This window comes from Gigantopelta aegis, chromosome 5 (genome assembly GCF_016097555.1).
Source record: "Gigantopelta aegis isolate Gae_Host chromosome 5, Gae_host_genome, whole genome shotgun sequence".
NCBI lineage: Eukaryota > Metazoa > Mollusca > Gastropoda > Neomphalida > Peltospiridae > Gigantopelta > Gigantopelta aegis.
In genome coordinates, this window is record NC_054703.1 from 17900158 (window position 1) to 17921429 (window position 21272).

General features: G+C 38.0%; 1 protein-coding gene and 1 long non-coding RNA gene across 5 annotated transcripts in view; one reads left to right on the forward strand and one right to left on the reverse strand.

Annotated features, from left to right (window-relative positions):
• Nucleotides 1-18258, reverse strand: part of LOC121372882 — a 35021-nt gene extending 16763 nt beyond the window's left edge. The window contains exon 1 of the long non-coding RNA XR_005958015.1: nucleotides 18133-18258. This is a non-coding gene — a long non-coding RNA (uncharacterized LOC121372882). The remainder of the gene's footprint in view (nucleotides 1-18132) is intronic.
• Nucleotides 18259-18369: 111 nt separating this feature from the next.
• Nucleotides 18370-21272, forward strand: part of LOC121373337 (AN1-type zinc finger protein 6-like) — a 36213-nt gene continuing 33310 nt past the window's right edge. For 2 of the 4 annotated variants that reach the window (XM_041499911.1, XM_041499914.1), the window contains exon 1: nucleotides 18374-18640. The gene's annotated coding sequence lies outside the window, so the exon portion shown is untranslated. Of the gene's footprint in view, nucleotides 18641-20433; nucleotides 20540-21272 lie in introns of all 4 variants that reach the window. The other 2 variants (XM_041499912.1, XM_041499913.1) reach the window with 2 other exon arrangements.

The window sequence follows — 21272 nt, forward strand, 5'->3', positions numbered from 1 at the left end:
TCCACCTATGGTTTAAACATAAAGAAAGATACAGGTGCATTGTATTTGTATTCTAGGACTCACTTTAAATATTTTGAGTTAAATTGTTGTGCTACATTTTAAAATATGCCCCAAACTGCATGATTTTGGGTGCATTTATGACAATGTTCACACCCATAAAAACCACACCCAAGCGGGAGTTGGCGTATATCACATATATATTTATGACAACTTGGTCATCAAACCATACGAAACTCTTCATTTGAATAAAGGCTTAGCTATTACAATTTTTACAAAATCAACTTGTTTGAAAATTACCCAAACTGGTCGCGCCCGACTTTGTCACAAGTGAAACTCGGTGCATAAATACCGAGCCTATAATTAGAAACAGTTTGCACTCCTGGTGAAAAATCAACTGCTTTGGGTTATTTTATTTTTTTAAATAACTACTTGGCTATCACCTAGCTTAAGCTTAAGTTTCCTATAAATGTCCTTATACACCCTCAAACCTTAGCAGTTGGCTTCTAAAACATGCGTCGGGTGATACATATAACGTGGACATTACTCTGGTTTTCTGAAACATGCGTCAGGTGATACATATAACGTGGACATTACTCTGGTTTTCTGAAACATGCGTCAGGTGATACACATAACGTGGACATTACTCTGGTTTTCTGAAACATGCGTCAGGTGATACACATAACGTGGACATTACTCTGGTTTTCTGAAACATGCGTCAGGTGATACACATAACGTGGACATTACTCTGGTTTTCTGAAACATGCGTCAGGTGATACACATAACGTGGACATTACTCTGGTTTTCTGAAACATGCGTCAGGTGATACACATAACGTGGACATTACTCTGGTTTTCTGAAACATGCGTCAGGTGATACACATAACGTGGACATTACTCTGGTTTTCTGAAACATGCGTCAGGTGATACACATAACGTGGACATTACTCTGGTTTTCTGAAACATGCGTCAGGTGATACACATAACGTGGACATTACTCTGGTTTTCTGAAACATGCGTCAGGTGATACACATAACGTGGACATTTCTCTGGTTTTCTGAAACATGCGTCAGGTGATACACATAACGTGGACATTACTCTGGTTTTCTGAAACATGCGTCAGGTGATACACATAACGTGGACATTACTCTGGTTTTCTGAAACATGCGTCAGGTGATACACATAACGTGGACATTACTCTGGTTTTCTGAAACATGCGTCAGGTGATACACATAACGTGGACATTACTCTGGTTTTCTGAAACATGCGTCAGGTGATACACATAACGTGGACATTACTCTGGTTTTCTAAAACATGCGTCAGGTGATACACATAACGTGGACATTACTGAAACATGCGTCAGGTGATACACATAACGTGGGCATTACTCTGGTTTTCTAAAACATGCGTCAGGTGATACACATAACGTGGGCATTACTCTGGTTTTCTAAAACATGCGTCAGGTGATACATATAACGTGGACATTACTCTGGTTTTCTAAAACATGCGTCAGGTGATACATATAACGTGGGCATTACTCTGGTTTTCTAAAACATGCGTCAGGTGATACATACAACGTGGGCATTACTCTGGTTTTCTAAAACATGCGTCAGGTGATACATACAACGTGGGCATTACTCTGGTTTTCTAAAACATGCGACAGGTGATACATGCAACGTGGACATTACTCTGGTTTTCTAAAACATGCGACAGGTGATACATACAACGTGGACATTACTCTGGTTTTCTAAAACATGCGTCAGGTGATACATACAACGTGGACATTCCTCTGGTTTTCTAAAACATGCGTCAGGTGATACATACAACGTGGACATTACTCTGGTTTTCTAAAACATGCGTCAGGTGATACATACAACGTGGGCATTACTCTGGTTTTCTAAAACATGCGTCAGGTGATACATATAACGTGGACATTACTTTGGTTTTCCAGCCCGTTTGTTAGTCATCTTGAAATGATACAATGATGCAAGTTCTCTCGATTAGAACCTGACAGCGACAATTGATTTTCTTACCATCTGGGAAAGCCTGGCTTTGAAGGAACATTGTTACTCCTGACCTTGTATGTATGTATGCCCACATAAGACTGTCAGATCATATGTCGACATTTAACGTGCTTATATCAAATTAATGTTCAATCACACTCACTGGGGGCACAGACTCAGACTTCCGCCAGAAAATGTGTCCCAAATGAGAAAAGGGGGTAGGGGTAAAAAAGCAACTGAAATTTGGAAAACAAATTATTAATGGATACATATTTTATAAAATTAATAGCCAAAAACTAAATTTGTTTGCGTATATCCAAATGTTTTATTTTTATTTGTTTTAAATTTGTACGCAATTTAGACGGCTCACTAATTTAAAAATATTTTAATCGGACTATTAAAACTAATTTTGAACCAGATCTAAAATTAGTCCGAGTTTTAGAACCTTAATTGCCCAATGGCGGGTTTATAGAAAATGAAAGTTTGGCTTACCATAAATTCAACTATATATTTAAATTTATAATTAATAATAATTAATCATCAAGGTTTATTAAGATATATGGAAGGAGTGGGAAGTAAGGCAAGGTCCACTTAGGTTTTCATTCTCATTAATGTATGGACCAGCCCCACTCCGCACCCCAACATAGACCCACAAAACATTTAAATGATTTACTAAAATTTCATAAAAGTAATAATATCGCGGATATATGTAAAGGGTGAGAAACTGGGCGGAGTTTAGCTACTATTCTCTTGTCTCAGTACCAGGCCCAGCCACACACCCCAACACAGCTCCAAGATAATTATAAAAATATAAAATAAATATTAACGGTTAAATACATATTTAAGGTACATGTAAGGGACGAGAAACCAGACCAATATTTAACCTGTCAACCTTAAATATGAAATCAGCCCGGTCACGCATCCCACCATGGACCAAGATTTAATTTCTTCTGACCTTTTTGTCTCAGTTCACTTTCTCCAGTTTACGAATAGGCGTGAACAAATGTTGACCAATCACGGGTCTCTCCGCACGAGAGAGGTGGGGCTTTCAAATGTTGACCAATCACGGGTCTCTCCGCACGAGAGAGGTGGGGCTTTCAAATGTTGACCAATCACGGGTCTCTCCGCACGAGAGAGGTGGGGCTTTTAAATGTTGACCAATCACGGGTCTCTCCGCACGAGAGAGGTGGGGCTTTCAAAGGTGTGCAGTAACTTTTGTCAAAGGAACAGACACCAAAGCGTGGTACAGTAGAAACAATACATCTCCAGTTTTTGTAAACGAATTTTGAAGGTAAAAGAAAGTACTCAAAATGTTATGGTATATGGGAAATTAGGACGTTTCCCTTCAGAAATACAAGTAAAGTTACGAATGGTGTCATTTTGGAGTAAACTGGTTAAAGACGAAAATAAACTTAGCAGTATTTTATATAAATTATTGTTTTCTTTGAACAGTGGTGAAATAAATCAGTTTAAATGGTTGAAATTAAAAAAAAGGGAATTTTCGATAACACGGGAATGGGGTACATCTATACCAATCAAAATAATGATTTCAAATCCTATAAACAAGAATTAAAACAAAACCTCTGCGATCAATTTATACAACGGTGGTTTTCGAACATTACAAACTCTTCTAGGGGTCAATTTTATAAATTATTTAAAACAGAATTATACTTCGAAACCTATTTCTCGAGGCCATGGTACCAAAATAGATGTTGGATAACTAAATTGCGTACGTTAAATTTAACATTACCAATTGAAACTGGCAGATGGTTTAATGTTCCTAGAGAAAATAGAATATGCAAACTTTGTAATACTGATAGGAGATGAATACTATTATTTCTGCAATTGTCAAAATTATAATATTGAAAACATTAAAAGAAAATATATAAAACAATATTATAGAATTAGTCCTAGCATTTTTAAAATGAAAGGTTTGCTGTCATTATGTAATGCACCATTATTGAAAAACCTTAGCTATATACTAAAAGATTATCTAATTTTGTGAACTGACGTTTCTCCGCACATTTGAGCTATTTTGATGGCATATCTTGTGTTCTGTGTTAACTATAGATACTTCCATGTTGACATGTTCTTGTCATGTTTTAACTGTGTATCTGAATTGTCCTCTTGTTACACATTGTAATGTGTCTGAGCTACTGATTCTCGCGTCCATTATAGAAAGAAAAAAATGCTTTATTTAACGACGTACTCAACACATTTTATTTACGGTTATATGGCGTCAGACATATGGTTAAGGACCACACAGATTTTGAAAGGAAACCCGCTGTCGCCACTACATGGGCTACTCTTTCCGATCAGCAGCAAGGGATCTTTTATTTGCGCTTCCCACAGGTCGGTGCAAGTGGTTTACACCTACCCGTTGAGCCTTGCGGAGCACTCACTCAGGGTTTGGAGTCGGTATCTGGATTAAAAATCCCATGCCTCGACTGGGATCCGAACCCAGTACCTATCAGCCTGTAGACCGATGACCTAACCACGACGCCACCGAGGCCGGTCGTCCATTACAGATTCACTTATAATTTGATGTATGAGGATCATTGACTCACTCGCATCTCCAGTGAAGAATAAAGAAGTTTAAAGTCTAATTATTTGGAATATTAAGTCTTAAGTTATTATTTAATTTTTTTTTTTTTTTTTTTTTTTTTACAAGGAATATAAATGTTTTGGCGGTAATGCACCGGGTTTCATGTGTGACAAAAATGAGCGCGATAAATTTCGGAATTTTGTTTTTAAACAAGCTGATTTTGTGAAAAAATTTAACAGGTAAACGCTTTTAATCAAATGAGGATTTTTGAAAGGTTTCATGAGCAGTTTCCATTAATATACATACGTCATATCTACTCCCACTTGAGTGTGGTTTGTATGGCTGCATATAAAAGATCACTTGCTACTAATAAAAAAAAAATGTAGCGGGTTTCCTCTCTAAGACTATATGTCAGAATTATCAAATGTTTGACATCCAATAGCTAATGATTAAGGTAGACGACCACAGTTATATGTGAATCTTCAGCTGGGATGTATGCCTGCCAGCCCTTGACATCCTAAATGCCCACCTATGTTTTCAAAATAATGAAAGATACAGGTATTTTTAGTCTCAAGGAAATTACAAAAAGGGTCATAATTAATTATAAAGAGGACTCACTTTTAAAATATTTTTAGTTATATGTTACTAGTGTGTCCAAACTACCTTAATTTGGGAGCATTTTTGACAATGTCCACACCCAAGTGGGATTTAGCGTATATCACACATAATAACTTTGCTTATCAAACTTTACAAAAAAAACCCTCATTTCAATAAAGATTTACTAGTTAATTTTTTCACAAAATCAGCTTATTTGAAAATTACCCAAATTGACCGCGCCCCACTTTTGTAACAAGGAAAACCTGGTGTATGAATACCAAGCCTCATTACAGTTGAACCGTTTGCACTGCTGCTGGAAAAACCTATTGTCGTTTTCTAAAAATAACTCGTTTGCTGTCACTAAGATTAAGAATTTACTTCCTATTCCAAATAATTAGCCTTCAAACATGGATCTGTGCGAAACGAACAAGCATACACAAGTGAGCTAACTGTATACTGCTACCTAATAAATCAATGTGCTATAGTGATGTCGTTAAACAAAACTTACTAACCTTTTTCAGCATTTAAGTATACTCTTCAAAAGAAGAAACGCAAAACCACATTGTCGTAACATTTGGAGAATTGTTTTAATTATTGAATGGTGAGTCCGATAATTACCAAGTGTTGCAGGATTGTTCACAATTCACTCTAGTCCATTGTGAGTAAGTGATAGGACACACCACCAAGGTCAAGGTCATCTGGAGTCAATACCGGGTGTGGCCTCCGCGTGTGTTGACAACTGCCTGGCACCGCCTGCCCATTGAAGCAACCAGAGTACGGATGACGTCCCGGGGGATGGTGGCCCACTCGGCCTGCAAGGCTGCTGCCAGCTCGGGCAGGGTCTGGGGCTGTGGTTGTCGCTGTCGGAGGCGTCGGTCCAACTCGTCCCATAGATGCTCAATTGGGTTCAAATCCGGTGATATCGATGGCCAAGGAAGGACATTAATGCTGTTGTTCTGTAGGAAAGCCGTTGTGAGACGTGCTGTGTGAGGCCTGGCGTTGTCATGTTGGAACACTGCGTTGGCGTTGGCCATAACTGGAACGATGTGTGGCCGGAGGATCTGGTCAATGTAGCCCTGTGCATTCAGGTTGCCCTGCACGTGGACCAGGTCAGTTCTGCCAGTGTGTGAGATGGCTGCCCACACCATGACACTACCCCCGCCGAATCTGTCCACTTCCTGCACGCAGTTTGCCGCATAACGTTCACCACGACGCCTATACACGCGACATCTTCCATCATGACGTCGGAGCAGAAATCGGGACTCGTCACTGAACCACACCTGTCTCCGTCGCAGTTGAGGCCATTGTCGATGAATCTGGCACCACTGCAGTCGGAGTCGACGGTGTTGTGGTGTTAAGATGACACCTCGAACTGGACGTCTGGCACGAATTCCTACCTCACGTAGGCGGTTCCGTACGGTCTGGACGGATATCCTGCGCAAACCTGGTATTGCTGCGGCTGTGGAGGTGGCAGTAGTCAATCGTTCCCGAAGGTGGCGTACCCGGATGTAGCGGTCCTGCCCGGGGGTAGTGACCCGTGGTCGACCGGATCTAGGGAGGTCACGTGTTGATCCATGTTGCTGGTAACGGTCCCACAGTCTGGAGATGGTGCTTGGGGACACATGGAATGCCCTGGCAACGGCCGTTCTGGATTCGCCTGCGTCTAGTCGGCCGATGACATTGTTTCTCTGCGGTTCACTGAGACGTGGCATGTCCTGGATTGTCAACTGTCGGCCAGATACAGAGGCCAGGCAAGCGAACACCCTGCACTTTTATACTGTCGGTGTTCATTTTGCACGTGCAGACAACGCACGTGCAGTGGTGACATGGTTTGCACGTGGCTGCGTTTTTGCGAATATTCACATTTTGGAACTTTATTGTACAGTAACTGCGTTTTATCGAATGTAACCGTGGGAATGTGTTTGGGACATGCAATGACCTTATATTCACAAAGCATGAACCGGTAGGAAACATAAAATCGGAGTTATAACCCATTTGTACCCTTTTGCGTTTCTTTTTTTGAAGAGTATATAATAATATTTTTAAGGGGACACAACTGTTAGTAGGTTATCAGTATGTCAATCAAGTGTTATTTCCCATGTGTACTACATTTACAAATATATTATTAAGTTTCAACCCATACCATCTGGCATATTTTTAATTACAGTAAACTAATAATATATTTATAGGATATTTAACGAGCTTCCATTTCGTATCAAGATTATGTCCAGAGTGAAATAATTTTCAATTGTCAAGAGATTTAGCTAGTGATAATGAAAATTATTTCGTAAAGGACATAAACATGATACGAAACGGTAGCGAGTTTAATATCCTATTTATTACACATAATCGATCTTAGTTTATATTAGAGGCGGATCTAAGGGGGGGGGGGGGGCAAGGGGCCCGCCCCCACCCCTAAATTTTGCGATGGTTATAATTTTATTATATATTAATTTTCTTTCGTTTTTTACGATCTCCTTCCAAACCTCCACTAGTTCCCTTGGCATTCCACCTCTTGTCACTGTACCTCCTCCCAAATGGATTTTCTGGATCCGCCACTGTATATCACTCAACTCGTTTAGATGATATTCCTATAAGGTTGTCGTGCGCCAATCGTTGACGTCGGTATATTTATTACCCATAATTATGGTTAAAAATATTTTGGTACATATCAAGTGATACGTCCCATTAGAACGCCAAAACTGGTATATCAAACGCCGTGGTATGTACTACCCTATCTGTGGGATGGTGCATATAAAAAAAAAAACATGCTTCTAATGGAAACATGACACGTGAACTGCTACAGTAACTATATGTGCATCATGCGTTTACAGTCAAATGTGAGCATTTCTTTTGATGGTTGGTTTACATGCTCACAATACCTGTACGGCATTGATTTCAGATCGCGCAATTCATATTTATCTTTTTAAATATTTTATTTATTCTAAAACATAATATTATTATCGACACATAGAGACATTTTTCAATATAAAAGTCTACGTTGGGACCAAAAATATATCGACACAAACGTAATATCGACTCAAACGTATCGACTCAAACGAGATAAAAACATGACAGTTAATACACGTTTTGGCCGGGATCGGCCAGGCATATCGACACAAGCGATATATGGACTCAACGGTGCTAGGCTGTGATATATATATATATATATATATATATATATATATATATATATATATATATATATATATATATCTGTGTGTGTGTGTGTGTGTGTGTGTGTGTGTGTCTCTCTCTCTCTCTCTCTCTCTCTCTCTCTCTCTCTCTCTCTCTCTCTCTCTCTCTCTATATATATATATATATATATATATATATATATATATATATATATACATGTCCGGTAAACCCTTATATTAACTGATGTTGGGTCGAACACGTCCAGGGTCGACTATAAGCCTTCGCTCGAACTAAATTATCGGTCCCGTCTGTGTTATTAGCTATATTTCCCTCGAACTGGTGATCCATCAAATATCAAATGGAAAACTACCGAAAAGGACCAACAATTGCAGCTTATGCAGTTGGTTATTACAAACTTCGGATTATAATTATTTAGGCGGAACGAGCTAAAGATGAATTGGAGAATCACAACAATAGCCATGCAATCCTTTCTTTACCATACTTGTCATGTTGTGTGTTAAGCGGCTATCGGTAATGGTCTTTCAAGTACAGCTAGAGTTACGGTACCTGTTCGATGAACCGTGATACCAATCAAATAATTAGTGCACAACAAGTACAGCTAGAGTCCGGTATCTGTTCGATGAACCGTGATACCAATCAAATAATTAGTGCACAACAAGTACAGCTAGAGTCCGGTACCTGTTCGATGAACCGTGATACCAATCAAATAATTAGTGCAAAACAAGTACAGCTAGAGTCCGGTACCTGTTCGATGAACCGTGATACCAATCAAATAATTAGTGCACAACAAGTACAGCTAGAGTCCGGTACCTGTTCGATGAACCGTGATACCAATCAAATAATTAGTGCACAACAAGTACAGCTAGAGTCCGGTACCTGTTCGATGAACCGTGATACCAATCAAACAATTAGTGCACAACAAGTACAGCTAGAGTCCGGTACCTGTTCGATGAATTGTGATACCAATCAAACAATTAGTGCACAACAAGTACAGCTAGAGTCCGGTACCTGTTCGATGAACCGTGATACCAATCAAACAATTAGTGCACAACAAGTACAGCTAGAGTCCGGTACCTGTTCGATGAACCGTGATACCAATCAAACAATTAGTGCACAACAAGTACAGCTAGAGTTACGGTACCTGTTCGTTGAACCGTGATACCAATCAAACAATTAGTGCACAACAAGTACAGCTAGAGTCCGGTACCTGTTCGATGAACCGTGATACCAATCAAACAATTAGTGCACAACAAGTACAGCTAGAGTCCGGTACCTGTTCGATGAACCGTGATACCAATCAAACAATTAGTGCACAACAAGTACAGCTAGAGTTACGGTACCTGTTCGTTGAACCGTGATACCAATCAAACAATTAGTGCACAACAAGTACAGCTAGAGTCCGGTACCTGTTCGATGAACCGTGATACCAATCAAACAATTAGTGCACAACAAGTACAGCTAGAGTCCGGTACCTGTTAGTTGAACCGTGATACCAATCAAACAATTAGTGCACAACAAGTACAGCTAGAGTCCGGTACCTGTTCGATGAACCGTGATACCAATCAAACAATTAGTGCACAACAAGTACAGCTAGAGTCCGGTACCTGTTCGATGAACCGTGATACCAATCAAACAATTAGTGCACAACAAGTACAGCTAGAGTCCGGTACCTGTTAGTTGAACCGTGATACCAATCAAACAATTAGTGCACAACAAGTACAGCTAGAGTTACGGTACCTGTTCGATGAACCGTGATACCAATCAAACAATTAGGGCACAAAATGGCCTCGACGTGAAGCGTTACTCTGAACACGTCTACATATATATATATGTATGTATGTAATGATGTATGAATATCTATATATTGTATGTATGTCGAGGTTGACTGTATGTACATAGATAATAACGCACTGGCGCAGGGGATAATTAAATCCTTTCTGACCTCACAAATTGTCCCATGCCGTTGCTGGGACTCGAACCTGTATGTATGTATGTATGTATGTATGTATGTATGTATGTATGTATGCATGCATACGTGTATGTATACATATATACAGAGATGGGGTAATCGCAATCGTAATCGATTACATTGTTTGAGAATGTCATGTAATCGCAATCGTAATCGATTACATTGTTTGAGAATGTCATGTAATCGCAATCGTAATCGATTACATTGTTTGAGAATGTCATGTAATCGCAACGTAATCGATTACTCTGTTTGAGAATGTCATGTAATCGCAATCGTAATCGATTACATTGTTTGAGAATGTCATGTAATCGCAATCGTAATCGATTACATTGTTTGAGAATGTCGTGTAATCGTAATCGTAATCGATTACATTGTTTGAGAATGTCGTGTAATCGTAATCGTAATCGATTACATTGTTTGAGAATATCATGTAATCGATATCGTAATCGATTACATTGCTAATGTAATCGTAATCAGCGATTACTTTCATGATTACTCATAATTATTGACTAAACTTAGATGTGTTTAGCATCAACTTCAGTAACAGAGCCTATAGTTAGAAGCAGTACTGGTCAGTCAGTAGAACTGATCTCCCATTGTCTACTATTCTCATAGTAGAACTAAACCATGACACCGCGAAAATTAAAAACCACGAACTGCCTGCATTTTCAATATCGCGAAAATTTACTGCCGCGAATAATACCCGTTTTACAGTATTTGCCTTGAGAAACAGGATATCATAACGTCTGGATTATCAAATGAATGTTACCCAGGGGATGAAGACACGGCTCCCCCCCCCCCCCCCCCGGACATTTGCCCCTTTGCTTATTGAGAATCCGGTCATTTGCCCCCCCCCCCCACCTTCAATATTTTTCAATCTTTTAAAAACAATTGTTTAAAAATTATTGCAGCTGAGATACATAATGCCATGAATATTTGGTTTCCTTTGCCACATATACACACAAACACATTATTACCATTGATGCTAACTGTTCTAACCAATATTGTCAAGTGAAAATCATTTAATCTACTTAATAGTGATGGCCTCCAAAACCACACAGACATATGTCATTGCCAGTGAGCTTTGTTTATAACACCAAATATGTTTTCTTTAGTACCATTGATGTTAATTAACCGTTCCAACCAGTATTGTCAAGTGAAAATCATTTAATCTACTTAATAGTAATGGCCTCCAAAGCCACACACAGAATGAGAAGTGTCTACAAACCACCCTGAAGGGCATAGGTCACTGCATCAGGATCAAGTGAAAATAATGTTTTGTCTCTTTGTTCTATAATAAAATATTGATTGTTAATGTTGTTCTATGATGCAGTATTTAATAAACTATTGTTTTATCAAATATGGAATATGTATTATTGTTGTTTTGCATTAAAAGGGGTAAATGTCCGGTGGGGGGGGGGGGGGATGACCTATGGGGTAAATGTTCGGGGGGCAAATGTCCTAGGGGCAAATGTCGGGGGGGGGGGGGTGTGTCCGGGGGGACAAATGACATGGACCCTGAAGACACACATTCACATAATGGTATCTATCGTGTTTACGTTTACTATAAAACCACTTGAATGAATACAGTGTTCTAGCTAGCAATATATAAAAGGGCGCTGCACCATGCCCCAGTTGTGTGTCCTAATTCATTGCCGTAAAAAAAGAGAATAATATATATATATATATATATATATATATATATATATATATATATATATATATATATATATATTTGTTTTTATAATAAAACACTTGCGTTCCTCTGAATTCAACTAAGAAATGCTTGACAATATCTCGTTTTGTCACAGGTGTGAAAGTCCACCAATGGTACCGTGGCAAACTTTCTTTTCTTTTGTTAGTGGTTACGACTGCAGACGGGCAGCCAGCCAGTCGTATATCAAGCTTGATTCCATGGGCACCCTGTCGCAGACACAACCACAAATAACGTAACTAATTAAGCAAACACACAGTTGAAAGTAGTCTATCACGATAAACTTTGGTTTATTTTCCTTTAAAATAGCTTAAAATATTAATACGTCTGATAAAAATTCCCGAAAGCTGATTTTAATAGATGTTTTACGAAACGCGGCGCTTCTAATGATACCAAAATAAACAATTTCACCGATACAATTGGATCCTTATAATATGGCACAAAGCAAGCATGACTGCAAATCGATTCATTAATAATAGTCATTTTTAGAATGTCAACAATTAAATGCAATGAGCAACTTGTGCACATGTATATGTATGCAGATATCAATTTAATTATTTATTTACTTGTTTGTTCTATTCTTTCGTTCTTTATTTCTTCATTTATAGATTTAAAAAAAATATATATATATACATATATATATATTTTTTTTTTTTATTAAATTTTTTTTAATTTAAATTTGTGGATGGTATTAAATGGTATACGTTCTACAAACAATAAAAAAAACCCAAGTAATAGTGATCAGACAGTTTGCAATTACTAATTAAGGCTTATTTCAATAATATAACATAACATATATGTTATACATTGATACAATAATTATACCTATGGTTATACCTATACGTTTATAAAGGTTTGAAATATTTTAACAAATAATCCAAAATTAATCAATCAATGAAATCGGCATGGTTGTAAAATAAAGTGCATATCTTCATAGTGGTAACATCATTTCATTATTTGTGTAGATTTGTGGAATTGTAATCATGATTGTAATCATGATTGCTAGACAATGTAGTCGCAATCGTAATCGATTACTTTCAATTATCGTGTAATCGTAATCGTAAGCGTGACAATCTAAAGTAATCGTAACCGATTACTTTTGTCAAGTAATCGCCCAATCTCTGAAATATACATATATACACATTTATATTTATCATATAATATCTTACATTTTCAGTGCAATCAAATTATGTGATATTTTACAGATCACATACTTTAAGAATTTGATAACTTTGCAAATTAGACGTAAATTAATCGAGGTCACGGCACTAGGTTTATTGGCATTTAAGCAAACGTACTAGGGTGACATTCCATAATTGACGTATGCATTTATAGTCATCAAATAAAAACATTTCAATAGCAATTTTACATTGAAAGCTGTCCAGCGTTCAGAATTTAAAAAACAACTAAAAACTGTTATCCACTAGTTTATTTTGATGTAAGGACATCCAAAATGACGTCATTCGAGTTTGACGCCAGTTCCCTTATTCGGGGGTGGGGTGGGGCTTTCATACATATTCATTGTTAAAACAGATTTAAAAGTGGGTTGTTGGTTGTTGTTGTTGGTTGCTATTGTTGTTTGTTTGTTTGTTGTTAATTGTTTTTTTTTTTGGTATGGGTGTGTGTGTGTGAGGGTGGGGGGGGGGGGGGGAGTTGGTGGGGGATTGCTTGGAGAACGTGCTGGTCAGTCTATGCGAGTGATACTGTTTGCCTGGAGTACAGCAATGTCCTCCGGTGAGATGTGCAGTCAGGAGTTATCATCCATGAAACTGAAATCTGCTCCTTGTTCTTGGGCTAGACATGCGCCTGTATGTAGGGCCTATAATGACTTTATCCGTGTATTTTATACCAATCACGGCACACCTCCTACTGATGATAAGTCAGTTCTTTGCCCACCCAAATGTCCAGCCAGATCCATCATGCTGGCCCCACTAAAACGGCCATGTTCAGCAGCATGCTCTAACAATGTACATCATAAAGAACACAGTTAACCCCCAGTGAACATGCTTCCTGGCCCACTGTTAGAAATGCTGTAGGAGCGGGTTGCATTGTGGTAGTTTTCTGGGGTGCAGGCCACCAGCAAGACGTTTGTTCCTCACCGTCTAATTTGATATTTTATCATTGTGTACTCTTGTTGGATAATTTTGGAGAGTTCGTGCAGTGATCTGTTTTGTCTGGCTAGTGATACCACGAAAAGTTGTTACCCTTGGTCGACCCGGACGAGATCGTTCTATCAATAAAATTTAAGGTTAAAGTTTGTTTTGTTTAACGACACCTCTAGAGCTCATTAATGATTTAATCACCAGCTATTGGATGTCAAACATTGTTTAATTTTGACATATTGTCTTAGAAAGGAAGCCACTAATTTTTTCAGTTAGTAGCAAGGGATCTTTTATATACACCATCCCACAGACAGGATAGCAGATACCACGGCCTTTGATATACCAGTCGTGGTGCACTGGCTGGAGCGAGAAATAGCCTAATGGGCGCTCAAACAGGCTTTGATCTTAAACCAAGCGAACGCAAAATAAAAATGGACTATGTCCCGCCCCGATCACTTTACGAATAGGTCAGTCCGTTGACTAGTTGCAAGTGAAAGTCCACAGCTGCGCTCATGACAGGCGTGCGCTACAACAGCTTGTTCTGAATGTGCACGTTAAAACCTATGACCTGACCTGATCTGACCTGCCACTGTGCAGAGGACCTAACAAATGGATATATTTAGTACAATAATATAATAATGTGTCCGACCTCTGCCATTTATATATCATCAGTTAACGTCCACCGAGATGACTCAGAATGCTTCAAGGAGGGATGTTCATCGCAGAATAGTTAACGTTTGGTTTGTTTAACGAAACCACTAGAGCACATTGATTTATTAATCATCGGCTATTGGATGTCAAGCATTTGGTAAATGTGACTCGTAGTCATCAGAGGAAACCGCTACATTAGGTTTTCGCCATACTATAGTGTCTCCAGCGACAGTGCTCACCATGTACGTCGCCAAATTAGACAATTGGGTGGGTTTTTTTAAAATACAAAGTGGCTACAACATTTAGTCTTTGGTTAATAAAATATACCTAAGAATAACCATATTTTAAATATTTTCAAGGAGATATTATATACTATATAGATATTGACTAAACCAAAATCCCTTCCAAGTTGAACTTGGAAGTGGGTTCTTGATTATTTGTGTTCCTTGTCCGAATGCGAAATAACCATAGTTAATAAATATAACCGTAGTTTTAAAATGTGCTGTGGTCTCGTCAAACCTGAAATATTAATGTTATTATCAACTATTAGACCGAACATATGTTTTGACCACAGACATCCTAGTAAAGAACGTTCAGGTCTGTTTATCAACACACCGAAACACAGTCCATAGTTTGCACATGCATCATGCAGTTGCCCGGTACACGTGCGTGGGGTGTCATTCTCGATCTTGACAATTTCCAGGAAGGTCCATTAATCACTGTGGAACATTATTTCTGTTAATCATTTTCATTGTTGATCATACAGTTGTTATTGGGGGGTTTTTTAGTAATTTTTATTGTTTGAATTTGCGATTTACTGTTATAAAAACCCGTCAACTTTCAAATTTCACTTCTGATCTCAATCGTCCTTCAAGATCTTTGGTGGTCATAAAACCTACTGTAATACTGAACTACCGATTGTAATGTTTGCCCAATCAATTCACTATTATCATATAACCATTCCCCACAGCTAATATACCTTACAATTTTGGCAAATATAATATATATATATATATATATATATATATATATACTACTCAAAAGAATTTAAGGGTCAAAAATGTATAACCAAATAAGTTTCAGAGTGTAAACTACACCAAAAATTTAATTTATTGTTCCATATTTACAAAAAAACAACAACAAATAAACGTCACTGTATACAAGAAAGTCACATGACATGCTGTCAAAGTTGAAGGTTGTCAAACATGAATTTTACACATTAGAACATTCGTTTAATAGTGTGTGAATCCACCCCTGGCGCGAATACACTCGACACATCGTTGCCTCATGCTGTTGATCAGACGTCTGAAGAACTCTTGGGGAATGGCCTGCCACTCTGCCATAAGAAGTTGACCCAGATCATGAAGGTTGGCCGGAGGGGCATGGTTATCCCGAACTCTCCTGCCTAATTCGTCCCAGGCGACTCTATTGGGGCCAAGTCAGGCGAATATGCTGGCCAATCCATCCTGGCGATACCTTGTTGTCTGAGAAAGTCCGTTACCACCCTGGCGCGGTGGGGTCTGGCACTGTCATCCTGCAGAACTGCCCCGCCGCCAGTCTGCTGAAGGCCTGGGAGAACCAACGGCCGGATAATCTCATTCAGATAGCGGATTCCATTCAGATTGCCATCCACCACATAGAGGGGGGTCCTGTGGTGGATAGAGATGCCGCCCCACACCATGACGCTGCCACCACTGAACCGGTGACGTTGTCTAACGTTAACGTCAGCGAAGCGCTCCCCAGGACGTCTGTAGACACGAACCTGACCGTCGTTGAACTGGAGACTAAACCTGGACTCATCAGTGAACATCACTCGACCCCACTGAACACGTTGCCACCGCAGATGAAGTGTGCACCAGTGACGTCTGGCCGTTCTGTGACGTGGTAGGAGTGGTGGTCGAACAGCCTGGCGACGGCAGCGTAGATTATTGGCTCTCAGACGATTGCGTATGGTTTGATCAGACACTCGAGTTCCAGTCGCAGTCCGCAGATTGTCACGTAATCGGCGTGCAGTGGTTGTGCGTTGACGTAGAGCCATATTGGTGATGTAGCGGTCCTCTCTATTTGTAGTGCTTCGGGGTCTTCCCGAACGTGGACGATTTCGAACAAAATTCGTTGCTTGGTACCGTTGCCACAGTCGGCAAACGACACTCTGACTGAAAGACAAGTCTCAGAGCAACATTTCTTTGCGATTTGCGATCCCGAAGCCAAGCAATAGCCCTTCCTCGATCTTCGATAGTCAGTTGACGTCGTACCATTGTCGAATTTGGAGTGTGCACCGTACATGAACGCAAGCTCCGATTATACGGAAATTCAGCATTGGGAACATGGAATACACATGCAAAGCGTGCAAATGAAGCGCTTTGTGAAAAAGCAAGTTATGGGCACTTAGCAGACCTTTCGCTTTCTCCCTAATTTACGTGCAAATGTAAGCATGTTTTCGCCATTAGAACTAGTCGACAGTGTCAATGACAGTGGATTTTAATTAATTTATGGGTTGCTTAGACCCACTATCGTCAAAATGGAACAATACCATGCGTGACATTATGGTCTAGCTAATATAATTGACATTCAGAAAATAATGTCGAAAATATCGTCTGACCCTTAAATTCTTTTGAGTAGTATATATATATTTTTCCCTTCTGATTTTTTTTTTTTTTTTTATTATTATTTTTTTTTTTGTGGTGGATGTTAGGGGGAAGTATATATATTTTATTTATTTATCTATCAAGGGTTTATCCAGGATTTGAGTTTGCCGAAGAAAAAGGAATTGATTTTTGTTTGTTTAAAGGGCATCTTGTCTGAAACAGGGTTCGAACACCTCGAACACGCCCACCCCGTATCCGCTACTTTTTATTTACATATTGATTTATTTGTGTAGTTGTTTGCTTATTTATTTGTTTTTTAATTAATTAATTAATTAATTTATGTATTTGCTTATTTATTTATTTTCTTTCTTTCTTCTTTATTTATTCGTTAATTTAAATTAATCGTCATACCCACATTAATGATATCCTACAGATATCACACGCAGTCGGTTTCTTACGGTAATATCACTTATTTATTTACTTATTTATTTTATTGTTATTATAATTATTATTATTATTAATTACTATTATTATTATTTATTTATTTATTATTATTATTATTATTATTATTATTATTATTATTATTATTATTATTATTATTATTATTATTATTATTATTTCAATTGTTGCTTACTAGTATATTGTTTTTATCGATGCCCTACCTACGCTGGGGGCACCTATATAATATATATTTGTAGGTCACATGTACATTAGTAATAGTATCATTCATGAAATAAACACTTTCAAGATAAAATCATAAATAGTTGTTAATAATTGTATCTTTGTTATTTTTAGCAAGTATTCTCACCTTTGGAACAATCGGGAATTTTCTGGGAGTTTCTTACAGGATGCGATGATCATATATTTATTTTTGGATGTCGGGGTTTACATCATTTCTTTGTGTTTGTTGTTGATCGATTTAGTAACGGGATCGCACACACAGTCATCACATCTAAGCAGTGACGTTACCTGGAGGTCAATGTTGGGTCATATTGTTCAACATCCAATGGACAGCAATGATTCTATCACGTGACTCGAATAATCAGGAATCCTGACACTGTGACTTTGAGGCTGGATCACACGTAAGCAAGAAAAAAGCCAAAGCTGTCGGCTATTAAGCACCCGCAGTAGGTAAAAACTCAGATTTTATGAAAGACCTATCTTTTATCTATCAAACTGCGAAATACAATGACTTTAAGTTGTATATTTCACGGGGTAATTCGTCGGAGGAAAAACTGAAACCGAAGGGATCATAACACGGACGCCATCTTGTTCGTGATAAAGCAAAACAAGCCAGATTTTCCTGATAATTTTAGGTAAAGTATTTACTTTATTCGGTGTAATTGTCAATTTATTTTATTATATTTTCTTAACGAATATAGAAAACAAACGGATAGGTTGATCTATCTTGATTTAACGTGTCATTTTATTGGCGTCTTGGCCAGTTGATTAGTGACCAACCCACATTTGCACAAACAAGCTTGTTGTTGTAATTCGATAAAATGACGCACCATGCCTAGTCATGATATTAAAAAGTAACGGTACAAACGGGCATGAGTTCCTCATTTTCCCCATAACGATTTTAAAGAAATATTTGTTTGAATTAGTTTAAGATTAAGATTAGGGTTAGTTATAGTTATATACAATATCTTTTAAAATAATTTGTTCTATAAAACCAACATAATTTTTATATTTCGTAAACCAGTATCCAGGCTAATTCAATACCCCAATAGTGGGGAAAATAAGGAACTCTTTCCGTTTAGTTGAATTTATTTGAAATTCAGGTACAGATCCATTCAGAAATCAGTTTGATTTACAGAAAAAAAATTAACCTACATAATAAGTAATAGGGGGGCCTAATAATAATGGCAAGAGTTCGACCCGTACCCCCTCGAATCTGGGTCGTTTCGCCCCAAAACCATTTAGAACACTGCATTGTTTCGCCCTTAGTCCTGTTCATCCAGAGTTGGTTCGCCCTAAATCTCATTCGTACCGAGTCGTTTCGCCCCCAAAATAAATATATTTATTATAGTTTTGAAGTATTTTTTTTCCATCTATTTATTCAATGTTCATTACCAAATATTAGGTAATTTTCTGTCTTTGGATATTAATACCTTACCAGCTGTTTACTTTCTGTCAGCTGAAGCTAGTCGAAATCAACATACCATACTCGGCTTTTGAATCTCAGCTGGGTATGTAGTACATATTTAATAAGAAACCACAGCACATCAGTAGTATGCAGTGTGACTGTTCATAAATTAATTATTAATGTGAATACATTGTTTGTATATTATCTAAGGCCTGTATGTATTTCGAGTATGTGGCTTGACAGTGTTCGAGATTAACAGTATCCCGATATCCTGAGGATACCAGAATTTTTTTGGATACCAGACTTCAAGAACCCAGTATCCCACCGCGATACCATATAATACTAAATTCTCAGGTGGGATACCAGATTTTGAAATGTTAGTATCCAACTGGGATTCTGGTCAAAAATTTTAATCTCGAACACTGCTTGAGTAAATGACATTGGAAATAAACAAACTTATAATATTATTTTTATCTGTAAATATAACTACACAAAATAGATCGCAATGTTTGACATGTAAAAATCAATGGATATAGGACAAATCAATGAATAAGTGTACTTTATTAACAAAATAAAAATTGGGGCGAAACGACTCGGTTGGAGGTACGAATCGACCCTGCTCAAAACGACTGGTGAACTAGTTATACGGGCGAAACAACCTGTTACCTACCCCCTTTATATCAACGGCTTTAAGACTAACCCTAACCATTGAAAGGGGGTACGGGTCGAGCTCATGCCATAATAAGTATTAAACACATAGTGATTTCACTAGAAATTTGGCAAGGCATGGTAAACCAAACACTTTTGGGGCATTTTCACCATTTGCGGGGCACTTGTTTTTCATTAAAAAAACACAAAAATTAATTCAAATAAATATTAATGTAATTTATGTGCTTGCTTTAATAAATGAATGGCAAAAGATATAAAAGCCATATTTTATTAATTAATAATACCTTTTGGTGTGTTTTATTTAAAGGCAATTTTAGAATTAATTACTGAAAAAGGATTGTTTAATCTCAGGACAGCATGGCGCTGATTAAGGCAAGATGGTGCTAGACTATTGAGGCATGGTGCTGCACCACGCTAAAACAAGCTAGGGAAAACACTAACACATTGGAAGAACCAGGTAGGGGCCTACATGTTTATAAAATTTTAATTAGGCCTAAACCATATTCAGGGTTCTAAATAGGAAGTCAAATGTGGCCATATGTTAATTTTTTTTAAAGTAGTAGGTCAAAACAAATATGGCCTCCTGAGAAAATGTATCTATCTCAATGACTGCCGTTTGTAAAATCGTGGGGAGCTGAAAAAAGCTCCTGAATTTTTTTAGCGAGAGTCATTGCTCTCCTCAGAAATTAGCATAACTTAATTGTTAAAATGTAAATGTCACCAAACTGATAATAATATACGTCAGGACAAATTTGGCAAATCCTAATTTCCGCCCCCCTGACAACACAAACATTTTGAAAATAAAACCAGTAATTAAATATAACGGGAAGTTACTAGTACGTAAACAAGTAAATAAACAGCAGTATCGTTTTATTTTGACAGTGGTTACAATTAATTTGCCAGATTGCTACAAAAGCCTGCCTGTTCTGATTACAAATTGAAATAGGTCGAAGTGTCGGAGTGATCAGAATATTCCGATAGACAGTACGACTTCTGCTTACATACATCCAATTAAAACAGTTATACCAGGGCTCGAAATGCAGTGTTAGTACATGCACCAGTGCATGCTGATTTTTGCATGTGCATGTAACTTTTAAAACTGGGTGCACGCGATGCATGCTAATATTTTTCAAGTACTGTGTATTGTGTATACTAGTATCCTGTTGTCTACCAGATTCAGACTCAAGTTG